The 9,852-nt window shown below is 35.3% G+C and overlaps 1 long non-coding RNA gene across 1 annotated transcript; it reads right to left on the bottom strand.

The window, feature by feature from the left end:
* Positions 1-5,240: 5,240 nt before the first annotated feature.
* Positions 5,241-7,092, bottom strand: LOC127865623 (uncharacterized). The gene is made up of 3 exons (XR_008042704.1): positions 6,847-7,092; positions 5,896-6,011; positions 5,241-5,391 (listed from the first exon to the last, which is right to left on the bottom strand). It is a non-coding gene; the product is annotated as an uncharacterized LOC127865623 (long non-coding RNA).
* Between the last annotated feature and the right edge of the window lie 2,760 nt (positions 7,093-9,852).

The raw sequence follows: 9,852 nt of genomic DNA, 5'->3' as shown, positions 1-9,852 counted from the left end.
TTATATACTTTGTGTATGGCTCGGCAGTGAACTCTGTCTTAAACTGCCTATATTTTCGTAGTTTATTTCCTCCACTTGCGCGTATTTGACCATGTTGTCTATTAACGACGTCTTAAAATTAACGCTTAAATTCGTTCAACAAGGCATTTTAATAGCTATGAATTATGACTTTTGTTGATCGTTGCTGCCTATGACCATGGCCAAAAGCGGCATATTGCAGTTTTATATTGAATGCTGTAATTATCATGTCTGCTCCAGTTGTTTCGTCGTGCATCCCGTCTAGTTAAGTAGTCAAAGCACTGTATATATTACATGGTATTTACTTCCGTCTTTACATTTGTCTTTAAAACGTGATTTTAACGATTATTCTACTTTACTATGTATGACACAACTGCTTGAAAGTGCACACGTTCCAGTTCGAAAACTTTTTTATCTTTATCCTTGATACAGATGTTTGTGTAGTTTGTGCATGCAATCACTAGCTTTACGATACGTTTTACCTTTTAAAACACAATTAAGGAAATTTCTATAAGAGTCGATTAGAAAACAATCAAACTCAATGTCGATTCTTACTCTGAGCATGCGCAATAAATCCACCTTTATCATATTGCACTTCCCTAGTTATTATGAATTGAGAAGCGTCATACAAAACGGGATTTCCGCCATATGCGCCGAGCGTACCACCATACCAGCCTGTACATTCGCATTTAGAAGCTTCTCTGTCCGCTCATGAGACTACGAAACCTTTCGCGACTTTAAAGCGCACATCTAGGGCGAATGCGCCCGCTGGTCTGGTGCAACGCCGATCGCATGTGGCGTAAGACAAGTTTTCGCACGAAGCGGATGCAATAATGCGTTTTAACCCATTAAAGCTCGAAAACAAAAGCCTGCAATAAACATTACCAACTTAATATATGTTTAAATATCGTTACTATTTATTCTAATTACTTACGTACCATAATCGAGATTTAAGAATATCGAACCTAGAGTTTTGTTTAAATTGCTCCACTATAATATTTACATCCTCAAGAGTAGATCAATGAATAATTGTGCATGATATTGTGCAGCTGCATATCAGTGCCAGAATATTCTGATACAAAACATGTATGTACTTAATTATTAATTATGTTTACGCTGGGGTTGCGAATAAATATTACACACGGCATATGATGAAACAACGTTATACCAATCCGACATTTTAATGTCACTTTAGAAGGTTTACTGTATTCTTTATATCTCTTTCATGGGGGTGTGATCTATTTCACAAACACAAACAAATAAACAATAAACAAATAAACAGCAAACAAATAATCCATAAGGCCAACAACATTAAAATCAGTCTTGTTTCAAAGAGTGTTAATAGCACGTGACCTCAGTTTATTCATAAGCAGGGCGACGGAGACCTTTCATCCTGTGACTCAGGATTCAACAGGAAGTATTGCTTGAAAATTCAAACAATAATTGGGCCTTGCTCTATGAAAAGGGGGTTAAATGCATGTGTTTTAGTGTCGTCCAAGATTAGCTTGTGCAGTCCGCCTTTATGATATTTTTCGTTAAAAGAAAATCTCTTCTTAGCAAAAATAAAGTTTAGGCGAAAAGTGTCGTCCCTGATTAGCCTGTGCGGTCTGCACAAGTTAATCCGGGAAGATACTTTACGCACATACATATACCCCCCCTTCCCCTTTCACAGAGCGTGGCTCAATCTCAAATATAAGCCTGCGTTAGTCACACTACCGTCATTGAACGAGTCATATTTAGACGTATTAGTATGGCTGATTTCTTTCTGATCGCTCTGGCTTGTTGATCATAATTTAACTTTACATTGAGTAGTACATTTATTAAATGTTTTACGACAAACACAGCTGCGATATATTTATAGAAAGTAGCCCTGTTTTTATAGCTGTCCATATGTAAGCTGAATTTTATTCACAGGTTGATAATACCGATTTATAGTGCAATACTTTAAGTACACACAGATGAAAGAAAATATGAACTTTAAACGTGCTATTATATTTTTCCCTATGCATAAGAAAATAGGAAAAAAAACGTGTGTGCTCAAGTCCACAGGATGTGATGAAAGTTAAGTATACCCCAAGGGTTTTTATTTTGCAATTAAAAAAACAACAACTATCAAAACTTACAAGACGATGTACATTGCAAAACACACATTAAAGGAAAAAGGAGCACATGTAAAAAGAAAACAAAGAGCTTTATCGAAAAGAAACATTAAGTCTCAATAAATCACAGAGAATACAACTTGCATAACTAAAACAAAACAAACTGCTTTTTTGAAAGATAACAACAAATGAAATGTACGATTTACGAAGCAAATATTGTTAGAGACATTTTAAACAAGAATATTTCGTTAAACAAGGTGTCTGCAGTTGATGTTCAATCAATTATTTCGATCTAAAAAGTTAAAAAAAAAAATGACACACTGTAGCAAATAACAACTTTTCATATTGTAGAATAATATCAATAATGCTTATTTTCTTATTTATATCGATTTTTTCTCAGTTGATTATTTCTTTGTATGACAACGCTAACCTTATTATTGTGTCAGCATATTCAAGATTAACTTATTAAGGCACTCATTTGAGACGCGTTCTGAGAAATCTGGGCTTAATGCATGTGCGTAAAGTGTCATCCCGGATTAGCCTGTGCAGTTCGCACAGTCTGATCAGGGACGACACTTTCCGCTTGTGATGTATTTTTCGTTTAAAGGAAGTCTCTTCTACACGAAAATCCAGTTAAGGCGGAAAGTGTCGTCCCTGATAAGCCTATGCGGACTGCACAAGCTTATCTGGGACGACACTTTACGCACATGCATCAAGCCCAGTTTTCTCAGAACAGACTCATTTGATCATTCAGCATATGGACAAGTGAAGTTTAAACTTATTTGTCGTGGAAAATAGGAATCTAACACAATCGGGTCTATTTTGAAAGAAATCGGAGCGTTTCGTCTTCTTCGATGACGTCATCAACGTCAGCCTCATTCTGTAAAATGACGGAATCTGTTTCAGTGCGGCGCTCAATGACGGACATGCCACTGTTCTTTGCGAGCACATGCACGAGCCTGATTAGCGAACGTTTCATTGACATCAAATCGACCTCATGGACGGAAGGGATCTTGAAGCAACCGTAACTGACGTTCCTCTTTCGGGATCTGAACTGCAAAAAAAAACAGATCAAAATGCACGTTTTACCAGTTAAATATTGCTTTTAATTAGCGTCTACTAGTATTACAACAACTCCTATCGGTGTAACATGATACTTTTAAGGTAAATAAAAGGCATCGACATGAAACACGATAATACTCAAACAAGCATACTTACCTCTGCGGTGATATTGACGCATGCGCTCTTCTGCTCGATAGACACGTTGAGGGGAACCAGGCAAATTGACTTGATATCCGGGATCTCAGGAACTTTCTGGGTGCAGATAGGAGTGGCAGTGGAATCTTAAACCAGGTTAAAATTTGCCTTGAAGAGTATGCCAGAATAAGGATGCGGTTGCTGATGATTACTTCATTGACTATCGATTTTGACGATGGTGTTCCAAATAGATGGATTCAATAAGATATATAAATGCAAAAATTAATTGTAATCAATATAATGAGATCGATAGTGAATGTGTCTGCTTCTGATAATAATAACGATGACAATGACACCAGAGATTATGATACTGAGTATTTAAGTGATAATTCATATTCATACAATTAAAGCATCTGTTATGAGACTAAAACACGCCGATGGTGATGATGATGATGGTGGGTATATTGGTATGCAAAGAATAATATTGATGACAACGACGATTAGAATTGCGATGCCGTTGCTTTTGACATTTATAGCATAGAAAACATAAATAATGATCAACTTACTTGTGACGTCTCCCTTCAGTATCACTTTCCGCTGCACTGTCAGTTCTAGCGACATTCCTTCAGAGATAGCCATGGCCAAGACGCAGACTGAAATATATATAAATAAATAAATAAATATATATATATATATATATATATATATTTATTTTTTATTACATATACATATATATACATATATATATAGATTGATAGATGGATGGATGGATGGATTGGTGGTTGTGATTGATAGTTTAGGTTGTTGTTAGTGGTGACGGTGGTCTTTGTTTCTGGTCGTGGTGAGTGATGGTGGTGTGTTGTGTGTGTTTTTTGTGGCAAGTAATTGTTTACATAATGACAATAACAATACAATTTAAAAACGCCATTGAAGAAAAGAAGAGACGATGAGATAACATCTTGAAATAAAACCTCAAGTGGATTTAACTTTGTTGAGGAAAATAAGTTAAAGAAATAAATTCCTTTCAAGAGACAAAACCGTGTGATATATTTTGTCCATCCTTATTGCCCGTTTCGTTAATATAACTTTTAGGGCGCCCGCAGATTTCCTAACTATGCGATATTTCGTTGATATAACTTTTAGGGCGCCCGCAGCTTTCCTAACTATGCGATGTTTCGTTGCAAAATTTTATGTTTAGTGAGTGTGTTTACTAATAAATATGGGATACGATGTCCATACAATTACACAAAATATCCGTAGGGTGCACTTTACATATGACAGTTGATCGATACTCAATCACCATCGTGACAAGAACACATGAAAACGCACAAACACATTTGAATTTAAAAAATCATAAAACTTGTGAAACAGCGAAACAGATAGTTCATTTGTATGAAATTATCTTTTACAATATTAAATATTCTTTCTTTCGCGTCATCCACATTTTAGTGAAATAGAAAGCTGGGTTATCGTTGACCTAGATCTTTAACACAGAAAAAAAAAGCTGGCATCCTCCTCATTCTCCTCTTTTATTTCTTGCTCTATATGAGTCGAGCTCTGAGAAAACTGGGCATAACGCAAGTGCGGAAAGTGTCGTCCCAGATTAGCCTGTGCAGTCCGCACAGGCTAAACAGGGACGAGACTTTCCGCCTAAACTTGATTTTCGGTAAGGAGGGATATCACTGACACTAAAATACCACAAAAGCGGAGAGTGTCGTCCCTGATTAGCCTGTGCGGACTGCACAGTCTAATCTGGGACGACACTTTACGCACATGCATTAAGCCCAGTTTTCACAGAGCAAGACTCATATCGTCACCTTTTACCGATCATGGTCGATATAAATGCGGTGACGTGTTTCAATTATAAATGTTGATTGATTAACATGTACATTGGAAAAAATGTTTGCATTAAACTCACCTCTTTTACGGTTGAATACGTGACACAACCGGCACTGCCCCTTACGACAAATCGGCTTGCCTTCCGAATCGTCCTTGCCGTCATCGTAGTCGATGACTTCGTAATCATCATCAGTGACGTCACTTACGGCATTGTCGGCCGTTGAGTAAGCGTAATATTCTAAAACCAAAACCATTCACTTAGGTTGTCAAAGTGATTATTTGCAATTCATGCAATCGTTCAGATGTAGGTGATCTTCATGTGTACGACGTACTATGCATAACACGCATTGCAAATAAACGGCAAGAACCAAATTGCGATAAAACATGTGGCGTTATTGATGAGCCGTATTGATAAAATGTAAAACTTTCACGTCAGTCTCTTTTGTAATATGTTCAAGATAAAGTCTATTTCTCTGTGTTCACAAAACAGCGATTATTTTACGGAAACTGAAAGACTTGTGCTACTCCCATCTCTTTTGTTGTGTGTATTAGCCAAAATAGATTATGCGGAAGACAATCATTAATAGCTAAAATTAAATTGTGAACTTTTATTCGCACCAAAAACGTTAACATGTGGAATGCTTTCGCATGTTCGAAAGATTGCAATGTGGAATTTTCGATATCGTTTGTTTATTTGTGTATTGCCTTGCAATTATTACAGCTAAGTTTTTCCGTCACTCACCATCCGTTTCCTCCTTGTATGGTCCCATATCCGCCATGATTCTATGTTCACTCATGCACATACAGGCAAACATAACTAGGGACAGAATCGTCACCAAGCCCATGATTTCTACCAAGCTGTAAATAATTTGATTAAGTAATATAATTGCCTTAAATTCCATAATATTGTTTTGCATTATTGACATTCGTTTTATACCTATCGATGTTCTGCATTGTGCATTGTATTCAACATTAAAAATGAAATAAACATATTCGACACTTGCGTTTCCTGTTTCCGATGCATGACCCTGTATGAACGTTCGGCGCGTTTCCGTATTTATCATCAGACCGCGATAGATTGTTTTAAGTGTTTTTTTTAAAGAAAAGGATATTTTGCAAATTGATTATAATACTTCTTGGGTGGTCTAAGACTTGTATAGCTGTCGTTGGTAAAGTCCAGTATAGAATCTTATACGAGGTTGTACCTCGCCTTCGATACGACATGACAAAACAAACTAGACAGATACGAGTTCTCTAAAGACCAAACAAGCTATATTTACTATACGCCGTGGCTTTTTAAATCGACCAATGAACAACCGTTTAGAGTGTTAAAGAAAAACCTAAGGATGCATTAAAATTACAAACTTGGAAGAACTATAAAATGCTTCATGATTAATTTTACTCGTATGTTCTCACGCTCGGATATTAACTTTTTATTCGACTATTTTAACAACGATAAGCTTGCTCTCTGTAAAATCACAGAGTATAATTATAAAAATGCGTTCTACTCAAAGGAGAACGAAAAAATACTGCATCTTTGAATATTTTACCACGTAAGAAACGCGTCGTAAATTTAAAATGTAACGCATATGAATTTGAAAGCATAATTTTACCCTGAATTGACGTGCATTTAGGATGCAGTATCGAAACTTTACAGCAAAAATTAAACAATGTCATAAAAAGGTGCTCAAACCTTTTTGATTATTCTGCTGCAAATCCCCGCTGCAAATGAGAATCTGCTTGGAGAGCAGCTATTGAAATTGGTGCACGGACAATACCTGTTCCACAAACACTTCCGTGAATCAATTTACAGTTTCAGGTTGTTCTAAAAAACAATGGAGTGTGGAAACTAATTTTTTTCACTGAACAGATGATCTTGCAAGTTTGTTTCCGCGTTGTCGATGACTTGTTTTAGTGAATCAAACATGTACATACGAACTAAACATGCTTTCAATATTTGATAATGTAATGGTCTATTCATTAGTATATTTAAAACAGGACAAAAATCCAAACAATTGACGATTCAATACTTTTCCTCGTATTTACTTCCGTAATTATGTTTTCGATGCAAAAAGCTATATACAATTCTCGTGTAAAGATTTTGATACAACTTCATTTAAGGCAAGGCTTTTCATTTTTTGTCCTTCATATTTGCACATTATTTTTTCAGTTTTAAAATTCGTGCATACGTTAGACAGATTATTATCGTTAGACCTTACGAAATATATGCACTGATTATCAAGTTTGCTGATTTCACACAATTATTCAATTAAGGTCGGCTGTACAAATATGCGTTCTTTATTAAACAGATTTAAACTGAATTCATGTTTCGTTTGTGAAGGTTGTTAAGCAAATTCATCCTGGCACGGAACTTCACTTATTTTATATTTTAACAATGAAGTTAAAACTATTTCTTTGTATATTATACGTTTTCAAACAGGAAGTTGAACTATAAAAGAGTTCCTTTACACTCTAAGAACACGTGTATGTAAACTCGATTGCATTTGTTATTTAAAAAACAACCGGACAGGAAAAATAAATCTTAATAAATAAGATTATGTAAGCTGTACCGTTAAACAATGATATGTCTAAATCCTGAACAAAGTGATTGTCTTATGTACGTAAACAAGGCTGGTTAAATGTCAAATGTTAGATTATTTGGTTCACTCTGCTGAAACTGATAGACAGTTTGACTACAATAACTGTGGTTTATAAGCTCGATTTAAAATTCGAATGTATAAAATAAGATAACAACTAGCAACAACAAAGGCAAGCTCAACATATACCACCCCTCTTGTATAACTTCAACGTGTACAACACATGTAACTGTTCTTGAAACTTTTGTTATTGCAACATCAGCAAACGTAGTTCATACTTATTGCCATTAGTATCCATTCGGAAGTGAGACACATAGCCAGATTCGCTACAACCAACACACGAAGCGTGTGAATTCAAATCTCATCATTTCCGCTCATAATACTACTTGGACATTGAACGTAAGATTGAAAGTGTTGTACACATTGTCCTTCATTACAGCCACATCGTTATCTTTTAATCATACTTTGTCAGTAAATATTTTCACGCAATTTATAAAATCAATAGACAGCTATCACTGACCGCGCAAACAATATAATGGGGTCGAATTCACCATTCAATTATTAGACTAAAGTCTGAAAATCAAGAATATTCGTAAAACTTAAAAATACTAAAATTTTAGCACATTTAATTGTATAATTATTTGTTAAGAACGATATGTTCATTATATTAGCACTATGTTCAAAGCACTACTCTAGCTTGATAGCAACGCGATACTCAAATATGTCCTGATCAAGTGATCAAACACTTACAAGGGTAACCGCTCTGAGCATTTTAAATAAAAAATTAACCATATTGGACACTGATTGTAATAGGGAATACATACATTGTGATTGAATATTAATATTAGTTGAGCTTGTACACTGACTTTAAACAACAAAAATGTGACCATGGTGTGCTCCTTACATTAAACTACACTCAGCTACATATATGAGCTATACAACTGCTAAGATAAACATTATTGAAGACATTATGAACGACGATGTGTTTTATTTTTTTGTTTTGAAACGGCTTCTTATGATTGCTTAGTTGATTAAGCATAACTTCAAATTTCGCACTTTAAAACGGAGATGGCAATTTACACACAATGCTCCAAACTGTTAAAAAGATGTAACTTACAAAAAAATTACATACGTGAAAGACATTCAAAGGCATTCCTTGTGTTCTGCTTTACATAGGTGAAATTCCAAAAATAAATACCTCAGCCCATTTGCCAACGGTTACACGTATTTAAATAAAACAGGCTTATAATCACTAAACATTTAACAATATAATAAAATATACATTTTCCAAAGATAGAAACACTTGACTGTTGCGTTCATTCTAAAATATATTAAAAAAAGTAGATTCTTTTAAATAATGTTTGTGCACTTCATATTTTGTGCAATGTTGAATAGTTGATTATTTTAATTGTTCAATGCTTCTATTTGTCCTTCAAATTAAATGATCGAATGCATTAATATTTATATATTGGCACTATCTCTGATCTTATTATCTAACTAGATGACCGAACATTCGGACGAAATGTGAAATATAGCTGCAATTTCTGGATATTTAAGTTTTATGAAAATTTTCAATTTTATAAAGTGTTGTTCTTGTGGGGGACGGGGGTGGAGTACCAGGAGGAAACCGTTCTCCCTGTATTATGACCGTTAACAAAACTCACATGCGCCAGGAGCGTGAATTGAAACCGGATGGCCGGATTTTTTGTTGACTTAACGCAGTTAGATGGACTTGTTCACAGTTGGGCAAAATGACGACTTCCAGAAAAAAGCATAGATTCAAACGAAATGCTGGGTCAAATTTTAAGAAATAACGGGATACACAACCCTCTTGACATAGTCGCCATCGATTTGACCCGATCCAAGAATGAAATCTTAACGGAGTAAAGGGCATTTTCCCTGCAAAGTTCACGGACCTCGGTGCCATAATTCAATAAAACGTATGAAAAAACATTTTTACCGTTTTTGCCGTTACATTATGCATCAAAACTAACTGTCAAGCGCCGTTTAAAATTTTTGTTTACATACATTTCAACTGGCCGACATTTGAAACACACGCGTGATTTCGCTGGTCCAAAGCGAAGGTGTATCTTTATTCCCTG

This window comes from Dreissena polymorpha, chromosome 2 (assembly GCF_020536995.1).
Source record: "Dreissena polymorpha isolate Duluth1 chromosome 2, UMN_Dpol_1.0, whole genome shotgun sequence".
Taxonomy (NCBI): Eukaryota; Metazoa; Mollusca; class Bivalvia; order Myida; family Dreissenidae; genus Dreissena; species Dreissena polymorpha.
Note: the sequence above shows the minus strand (reverse complement) of the source record. Positions and strands in the feature narration are given on the sequence as shown.